Here is an 8,948-nt window from a genome sequence, read left to right on the forward strand (position 1 = left end):
TCTCCATTTATTTTCTCCTTTCTCTTTCATTTTAGAATGTGGCATCTTTTCTTCTTGATGTTTTAGAAATGCCTTAGTTTTTGTGCTTTATAAAAAAAATCAAATTCACCTTTTTGACACTTTAACTAGTAGCAGCTGGTACTGTACATGTGTTTGCTTTGCAACTTCATGTAAAGCATCCAAAAGGACAAATTGTCTTTTCACATTTTCCAGCTAATAGGCCTCATGGCATGTTAATGCATACTGTTAATGTTAATGCATACTGTATACAGTATCTATTAACAACATTTCAACATCTGTGCATGTATTTTCTCTTATATGTTCTGAAATCCTTTGTAGCTCACACCATTGAAATGGCATGTTTCTTTTGCTTGTATCAGCTCAAATTGGGGGAATATTTTCTGTATCCCAAACCAGAAGTAAACATTTTACCGATCAGAAATATTTTGCTTTTCATTTTCTTCTCTCACATAAAATTTCTGCTGTGCCAGTTTGTCTTCATAATGAGAGACATTCAATTCAAATTTAGGCCTCATCAATATCAGTGCAAGAGATTGGATAGTGAAGTGTCCACTAACCTGCTTCATAGACAGATCACATTATATCCTAGGGGAACTAATCAGTGAACCATTTCAAGCTACTTAGCTATGGCTGCTGAAATGATTGATTTCCTCCTAGCCTGACAAGACGCTTAGCCTGTAGTGTTTCCTGTTGTGCAATGAAATGAATCAATTCTGCCAAACTTCTCTCCTTCACTGTGGGAGCCGGAATGCCTGTATTTCATTTTTCTGCAGGGGTCTCAGTAGAAGGTAGCTGCACACTACAACATTTCCCTCCATTATCCACTTTTAGAAACCCTGGCTTTGCATGATGGAAGAAAAAATACTTTTATGGTGTTAGTTAAAAAATATTTGTGTAACATCTTTCATTAAGGAAACCACATTTGTTACAAAAGAAAACTTCTGTTTACACTGATTTGAATTTAATGCTGCAAAATAATGCTGCTTTTGCGGAAAGACTTTACTCGTCACTGCCATATTAACTACCACAGTATGATAAGTAAAAACAGGCATGTTCATGATTATTATGAATATCTGAATATGTTATGAATATCTTAATCAGACACTGCATATGAATGAGTCAAAGCAGGGAATCCAAGATCCCAACCAAACTATTAGTAATGTTACATGCTAATAGTCTCAATAGGGTTAAATCTCCTGCAGTTATTTGCATGCATAACTTACAAATTAATTCCTGTAAGGTATTTCAGTAATAATCCATTTTTTGTTACTTCATTGATGAATTGTCTTCACTCAGGGCAGTGTGGTGCCTCTGTGGCTAAGGATCTGTGCCTGTGGTTGGAAGGTTGCTGGTTCATATCCTGCAGCCGGCAGAGGAATCCTACTCCATTGGGCCCCTGAGCAAGGCTCTTAACTCCAACTGCTCCAAGGGTGCTGTATAAATGGCTGACCCCGTGCTGTGACCCCAAGCTTCTCTCCCTGTCTGTGTCTCATGGAGAGCAAGCTGGGGTATGTGAAAAGGAAAAATTCCTAATACAAGAAATTGTATATGGCCAATAAAGTGATCTTAACCTTAAATCACTGTGTTCTCCTCACCACTGATAGCTGATTTATGGTGAGTTGACTGAACATAGTATGGCTGCCACTGCATCATCCAGGTATGGGCTACACATTGGTGGTGGTGAAGGGGAGTCCCCATTACTTGTAAAGCTCTTTGAGTGGAGTGTCCAGAAAAACATTATATAACTGAAAGAAATTATTCATTTTTCAAAACAAGATGAAATTAACAAGAAAAATAAATAAACTGAGCTATAGAACAGTTGGATATTAAGTGATTCCATTTTAATTTGTCACAACAACAGGGCTACAGAAAAGCAATATGAGTGTTATGGAATCCTGAAGTCTAGAGTGTTTTGCATGGGTGTGATTTGAGTCATGACAGGTGATTGACTCTAAGGGAAACTGGGTGGGGTAGTCATTTCTATGATACCATATGCAAGAAATACATTTCATATAGTTATTCCCATTATGAGCATTTGCTTGTTATAAACAAATTTTGTAATTGATTTTGTTTAATTGTTTTATAGGAATTGAAATCTTGACATTTTGCAAATATTGTAGATGTTCTATGTGGTCACTTGGCCTCCCTGGTGAAACTGTTATTAGCATTTCTTCATCATGCTTCTAGTAACAAACAGATGTTGAAAAGTGTTTTCAGAGACTATTTTATAATTTAACCCTTCTTCTGGATTGCAACTTTCAAGGACAACAACTTGAAAACTGTTATTGAAAGGTTCATCATATTTTTTTGTAAATCATCCTATAAAGCTATGTTTTTATTTTTTAGGGACTGAAGCTGAAATGCATGTCACTGATTTTAAGGCAGATGTTATCCCTCTGCTGAAGTTTATTGCTTGTATTTATATAATTAATTATAATATCCACTGTCTGTTTTCCTTACTCACACTTTACAATGAAATTGTCTTTTTTTAATTATGGAATGTTTCACAACACAACTGAAACAAGCACATTACAGTGAATTCAACTGTGTAATGTTCCAAATAATGAAATACTTTAATGATGTATAGCAGTGCAACGGATAGAAACGAACAAATTTCGCAGACAGATTTCAAATTACAGTACTTCATGTACTGCTGTTTTTCGCTTTAGCAAAATAATAATAAAATGCTGCTTTTCTGATAAGATGTTATGCCTGCATATAAAATGTACTCAGCAGATTCTGTTTCAAATTTAGAATCCTTTACATGAAAAGTAAATTGATATAGACGAAAAAAAGTACAATTTACATTTAGATTGCATTTTACAAATTTACGAAGCTTGGTATTCAATTCACAATTTTAGGCAGCGTGACTGATATTTTTCCAACCTTTTAAGAAAAGAATATCTTTTCCTTGCTATCGACTTAGGTTTGCAGCATTCTAGAGGTTCAAAAATATTTTATCAGCAAGGGTTTTTACACTTACAATAAAGTATTCTGAAATATTTTTAATATGTCTTTTGTCTTAAACAGTAAACCTAGTACTGGTTGGGTCCTCTGAGTTAAGTCTTGGTAACATGTCTAAGATTGTATTGTTTAATAAGCAGCTGACTAACACAAACCAGAACATCATAAATTTGGTCCAATTTGACACCTCAGTGCACCATTGTCTGCAACACCAATGGGGGAACCCATTAGGAGATTATTACTCAATAATCTAGGTTGATAAAATCAATAAGGAACCTGTTGACACCTCATGACATCACAACCAATCACTAACCATGAATACTGGACTTCAAAGGTGCTGCACAAAGATGGAAATCTCGCAATCAAAACCTGACAACCTAATCAATGTCCAGGCTTAAAAGAAAATTACCTTAGGTTCCACACCTATTGAACCTGTTGAACTTTCCAGGTTCAACACCAGGATGAGAGCGTAAGTCCATAGGTGATACAGAATTTCTTCCTCAGACTATGACTACAATATGTGAATACTGTTAAGTTCTTCAGCTATAATTTTACTTGATCTATCAAAATAATATAGCTGGACTTTTTTTTACATAAACAAACACATGTTTTCAATGTAGCAGCTATGACCAGGGTGAGGAGATTTTTTAATTCTCACCACCTTCACCTCACTCATGAATGAACACAAGAAAGATTTGTGCCAATCATTTTTCTTAGGAAAAGCATTATGGAATGTCTCTCTTTTTTACAGGACAACCTTTTGCAACAAGTCTAGTTGAAGAAGATTGACACAGTTTAATTGATGACAGTAATTAAACATTTACTGGTCTCTAAGTCTATGAATATTGAAGTGGGACTGATTTACAGTAAATTAGGAAGCTGACAATAACAAGTGTTGCAGTTAATGTTCTTTATATTGTGCCTCAGTTATGCCAGTGTGAGTTATGCTTTTAAATATACAGTAGTTTTTTTAAAAAAATAGTTCCAATGTTGTTCTCGTGTTTGATTTCAATACATCTCTTATAATCAAAACCAGAACATTGAAGATCTTGAATTTGCAATACAAATCACAGAGCAATTCAAATTAAGGTAAAAAAAAACTGTGCATCCAGAAAGAATAATAAAAGCTTATTAGAGGTAAAATAGTTGTACTGAACCATCCATAAAATACTTTGATTTTGCAACCAGACGTTCAGAAAAGTAGCCTACGGGGCAATTTGAGAGTAACACATTCCAGTATTTCCTCTTGTTGTTAGAGAGAAAATAAATCATTGGAAACCAGCAGTAACTCAGACTCTGGAAGGTTAAGATTAAGAGTTCAACATTGAAATCAGTCAAGGTCAAAGTCTAAAAATGTAAAATTAGCCTCCCTTACTGGGTGCTTTTTCATATTATAACAAAGTTTCTTCATTTGTCAATCACTGCTCACAAATGACTGCTTTAACAGGTTTCTTAAAATATTAATTGAACATTGATATTCTTAAGGCTAACATTTGTAGCCATCATTTTCATTAGCATCAGCTTTCTTTTGCAGTGAAACAAAACTGCTTCTGGGCTTCTGGGTAGTGTGAGTAGTGTTGAAAGGGTAAGTTATATGCAAGAGAAAATCCAATTAGTCCAAAAAATAAATAAATAAGAACATCAGAAAACTGTTTATGCCTGGTGCAAGATGCAGCAATCAGTCTGTCCTGGATGGATGTAAAGCTGGGCAACACCCTAGACTGGGAATATTTTGTAAATCAGCCTGAATAAAGGCATCTGTTTTGTAAATAAAAGTCCATTGCAGGGTGCACACAGCTTTGGGAGAAGGGAGAGAATACAGCATCTGGGAAAGCACACTCATACAATGGGCCAACTTGACACAGATGATAGAGTCTGAGGCCATTAGTGAACAGAGGACCCAAGAGCTCTGAGACAGGCAGTTTATCTACTACACCACCATGCCACATGTATAAAAAACAATCATCTTAAAATATGCACTGGGACCCACAAAGAGTTGTTTCCCAAAATCTGAAAGCACTTCAACCATTGTAATCTAAATTAATGTGTACCTAGGGCTAACAGTGGAATTAACTTGGCTTGGCTCTGTCTCAATAATTATTCTATGTTAAAAAAGGCACTGCAGTTTCTCTACAAACATCCTCCATAACATGTTTGCATCTTAAGGGGAAAACAGTTTGCAATGGAAATATTTTTTCTCAATAATTCATAGTGCTCCTCTATAAATAATTTCATGTTCATTTCTCTTTTTTCTTGGCATAGAGAAGGTGCTGGAGCTCTTGTGTTTGATGATGACAAATATAATTGCCGCCCCATCCAAGAACCTTTTGTTATGAACCTCAGGTTTTAAACATTTAAAATCTCCTCATCTTCAGCTGTATTTAAATTCTGTCAAAACACCTGTGATAGGACAGGGGAAATAAAATAAATATACATTACGTATTACTGTATGTTATGTGAATGCCAATAGCTTTGTCCTTTTAGCTTTCATGAGAGAAATATCGTATTGTTTTGAATGTACTGTATGACAAGAAACAAAAATAAGCACTAAGAAGACCCATTTGATTCTCATTACTCATTACTTTTCTGCTTTCTTTACTAAGCAGTACATAAATCTGAAAATTTGCAGACTAGTTATAATCTATTTTTAAAAACAATATCTTATCCCAAAAAATGGAATGATGTATTAGCTTGAATTTACTGGAAAATTCTGAAATTGGAACAGCAAATTGTGAGAGTAATTGTATGACTACTAAGAATAAATTGTACTAAACAAAAATCTGTATATCAGTATATAATCACTTTCACTTACAGTATATACTGTAGCACTTTTCTGGACACTCCACTCAAAGCACTTTACAGGTGCTGCGACAGCAGCCATAGTGCACCAGAACACTCACCACACATCAGCTATTAGTGGGGAGTAGAGCAGAGTTATGAAGGTAATTCATAGAAGGGGATTACTAGGAGGCCATGACTGGTAAGGGACACTAGTGTTACACCCCGACTCTTTTCAAGAAATGCTCTCAAATGCTTAATGACCACAGAGACCTCGGTGTTACAATACTTCTCATCCGAAGGATGGCAGCTTTTTACATTACAGTGTCCCCATCACTATACTGGGGCATAAGGATCCACATAGACCACAGGGTGACTGCCCCCTGCTCGATTCAAGTTATAAAATATACTGTACAGATTATTTAGACTGATTTGTTAATCAGGTGATTCATTATTAACAATGCTTAAAAAGGCATTTTAAAATATTGTAATTAGCTTGAAATACATTAAGAGAAAATCTATTTTAAAATAGATCAATACTGCATTATTAAGTTTTTTTTATCAATATTATGCTAGCCATTTATTATCCTTGCAATGTATAACATCTAACTTTAATTGACATAGCTACCAGATTTTATCAATGTGCCATCAGAAAACTCCCTTTTAAAAAAGTAACATGGAAAATTGAATTAATTCTTAACTTTTTGCTTCTTTGCAGTTTTGCTTCCCCTATCTCGGAGATCACTAGCGTCCACTGGCAAACATATTGTGCTAACAAGTCTGGGCAAATTGGTTTACTTTAAAATAAAGAAAAGCTGCCACCACCTGTCACCAGGCCTATTCTGAGAAGCAGTGTTCTTGGGCCTGATGCATAAATAACCCTAAAAGTACATAAGACTTCTACTAAAAACCCAGAGCAGTTTTATTATTTTATTATTTTATTATGCCTGCATTGCACCTGTAGTGATGTGTCAGTCTGAATTCACTGGAACAATGAGATACTGCTCTGCTACTAGGAATCAATTGTATAAAATAAAAACAATACTGGCGCACAGATTTAAAGAGTACAATAAATCAATACAGCTATTAATTCTCTCTAGATTATGCAGTTTGGAGGACCTACGTACATTCAAACGCGTTTCCAAATAGTTGGGAAAGTAGCAAGTGGGGGGAAGTTGGACCAACTCTGTTTTTTAAACCTCCATGGCTTGATTCTTAAATGTACTGTAGTTTTTCCACTAGTAGCTGTTATAACGTGCTATTAACTGGCAGATCCTGTGTAACCTATTTGACTTTGCAGTCATCTTTTGGTCTTGAAGAAAGATTTGAAGACGGGGGTTTGAATTTAATCCTTTCTGTAGGGGGTTTAGACTTCTAAGTCACAAGCTGGGGTTTATGGCAGGAAAGGGGGTTAACTGATAAGGATTGCAGATGCAAGCTAGGAACCCCCCTGGGTGTAATGTTAAACTGACCATTTGTCCAGAACATCGTAAACTGGCCAAATACCATGAACCCCCCTTTTTACCATCAGACCGAGTGACGTCAGAAACAGAAAAGAAAACACTTTATAACCCAAAAGTTTGTAACAGTACGGGGAACAATACTTCGGTTTTGTTGTTTCTTGCGGGAAACAAGACTTCGGCTTTATTGTTCCTTGCATGCAATAAACTAATCTGTTTTACTTCATCTCGGGATCAAGAACCTTATTTCTTCTGTTACAACAAATTTGGCGTAGTCGGCAGACGCTCCAGAAGGCGCAGAACTTCCCATCGGCAGGAGAGACGGTCAGCGCGCACATAACTAAGAGGTAAGGATTCCTCTTTTTTTTAAAAGTCCCGACTCTCTCTGACCGATTGGGAAATCTCTGCTCCCTGCGAGAATCGCCCGAGATGACGGAGTAAACGTGAGTTTCTGAATTCCTCTGGCCCGGGGAAGACACCGGTGTATGTAATGGGTTGTTTGCTGTAAGCCCAGAATTTGGTCTGGCAGGGGTTCCGCGGTATTGTGAACAGGCGTTCGAAGCTGGTGTATGCCTTAATTGCGCGTGGAGTTTTTGAACGGGTTTTGGACCCTTACCGTGAAGTTCAGAACTGGTTTGGGCCTTAATTGCGCCCGGAGTTCTGAAGGTCAGAACTGGTGTGGGCCTTAATTGCGCCCGGAGTTCTGTGGCTCGGGATCGGTGTGGGCCTTAATTGCGCCCGGGGTTCTGGAGCAGAGTGGTGCATTAAATGCACGTATAATCCAGGATTGGTGTGGGCCTTAATTGCGCCCGGGGTCCTGAGATTAGCTACGCCTTGATTGTGCACGGATTGGTGTGGAGTGGTTTTTTGTTTTTAAGGAAACAGGAGTAGAAAATATATATATATGTATGTATGTTTTTGGTGTTTTCCTTGTTTGTGAAATACATATACACACGCACGACACTAACATAAACACACCTCATAATAAAAGAGCAAAGCATTAAGTAGCGGGATTTAAAGGACGTTGAGACCCGAGAATCGCCCTGATTGAGCTCAGTGCGTAAGTCCACCCCGGGGCAAAAGCAGCGATGCTGGCGTTCTGGGGATGGTGAATTACTGATCAAGAAAGGGGGTTTTCGAGGTCTCGTCCCTTACCTGTGAACAGTGCGGTGTAAGTCCTCTCTAAAGTCTCGGAGAGGTATTTAGATCTGGAGGTAACAGACGCCCTTGGCTGAATGAGTGCAGGAATGTACAGGTTTTTCAAGTGAAAGCATCCCCTTACAGTATGAGCTGTTACCTCACACACGACAAAAGTAAAAGAGACCGAACATGTGTGCTAACTGATGGTTTGAGAAAGTGGTGGAAGGGTCCGTTTATATATCGGAAAAGTGTAAGTTGACGGAAAAGAAGGAGAAACATATGGGAAAAGCTGTGTTTGTCAGGGAATTTGGGGCGAAGACGCCTGTAAAGAAAGCATATGAGTATTGATTGGCAAAAGCACAAGCATGTAGCTCCCACCATGGTGCACGGCCGGCACCAGTGGTGGCAGATACATGAGAAAAAAAAAAGAAATTGGGATGTGACTTAAAAGTGTGTTTACGGGGAAAACAAAAAAACCCGGAAGAAAAGATACTTTACTCGCTACGAAAGAGTATAGAAAAAAAAGCTAAAAGAGGCAGTACAGGAGAATGAGAAACTAAAGAAGGAATTAACTCCTGGTCACGC

This window comes from Lepisosteus oculatus, chromosome 2 (genome assembly GCF_040954835.1).
Source record: "Lepisosteus oculatus isolate fLepOcu1 chromosome 2, fLepOcu1.hap2, whole genome shotgun sequence".
NCBI lineage: Eukaryota > Metazoa > Chordata > Actinopteri > Semionotiformes > Lepisosteidae > Lepisosteus > Lepisosteus oculatus.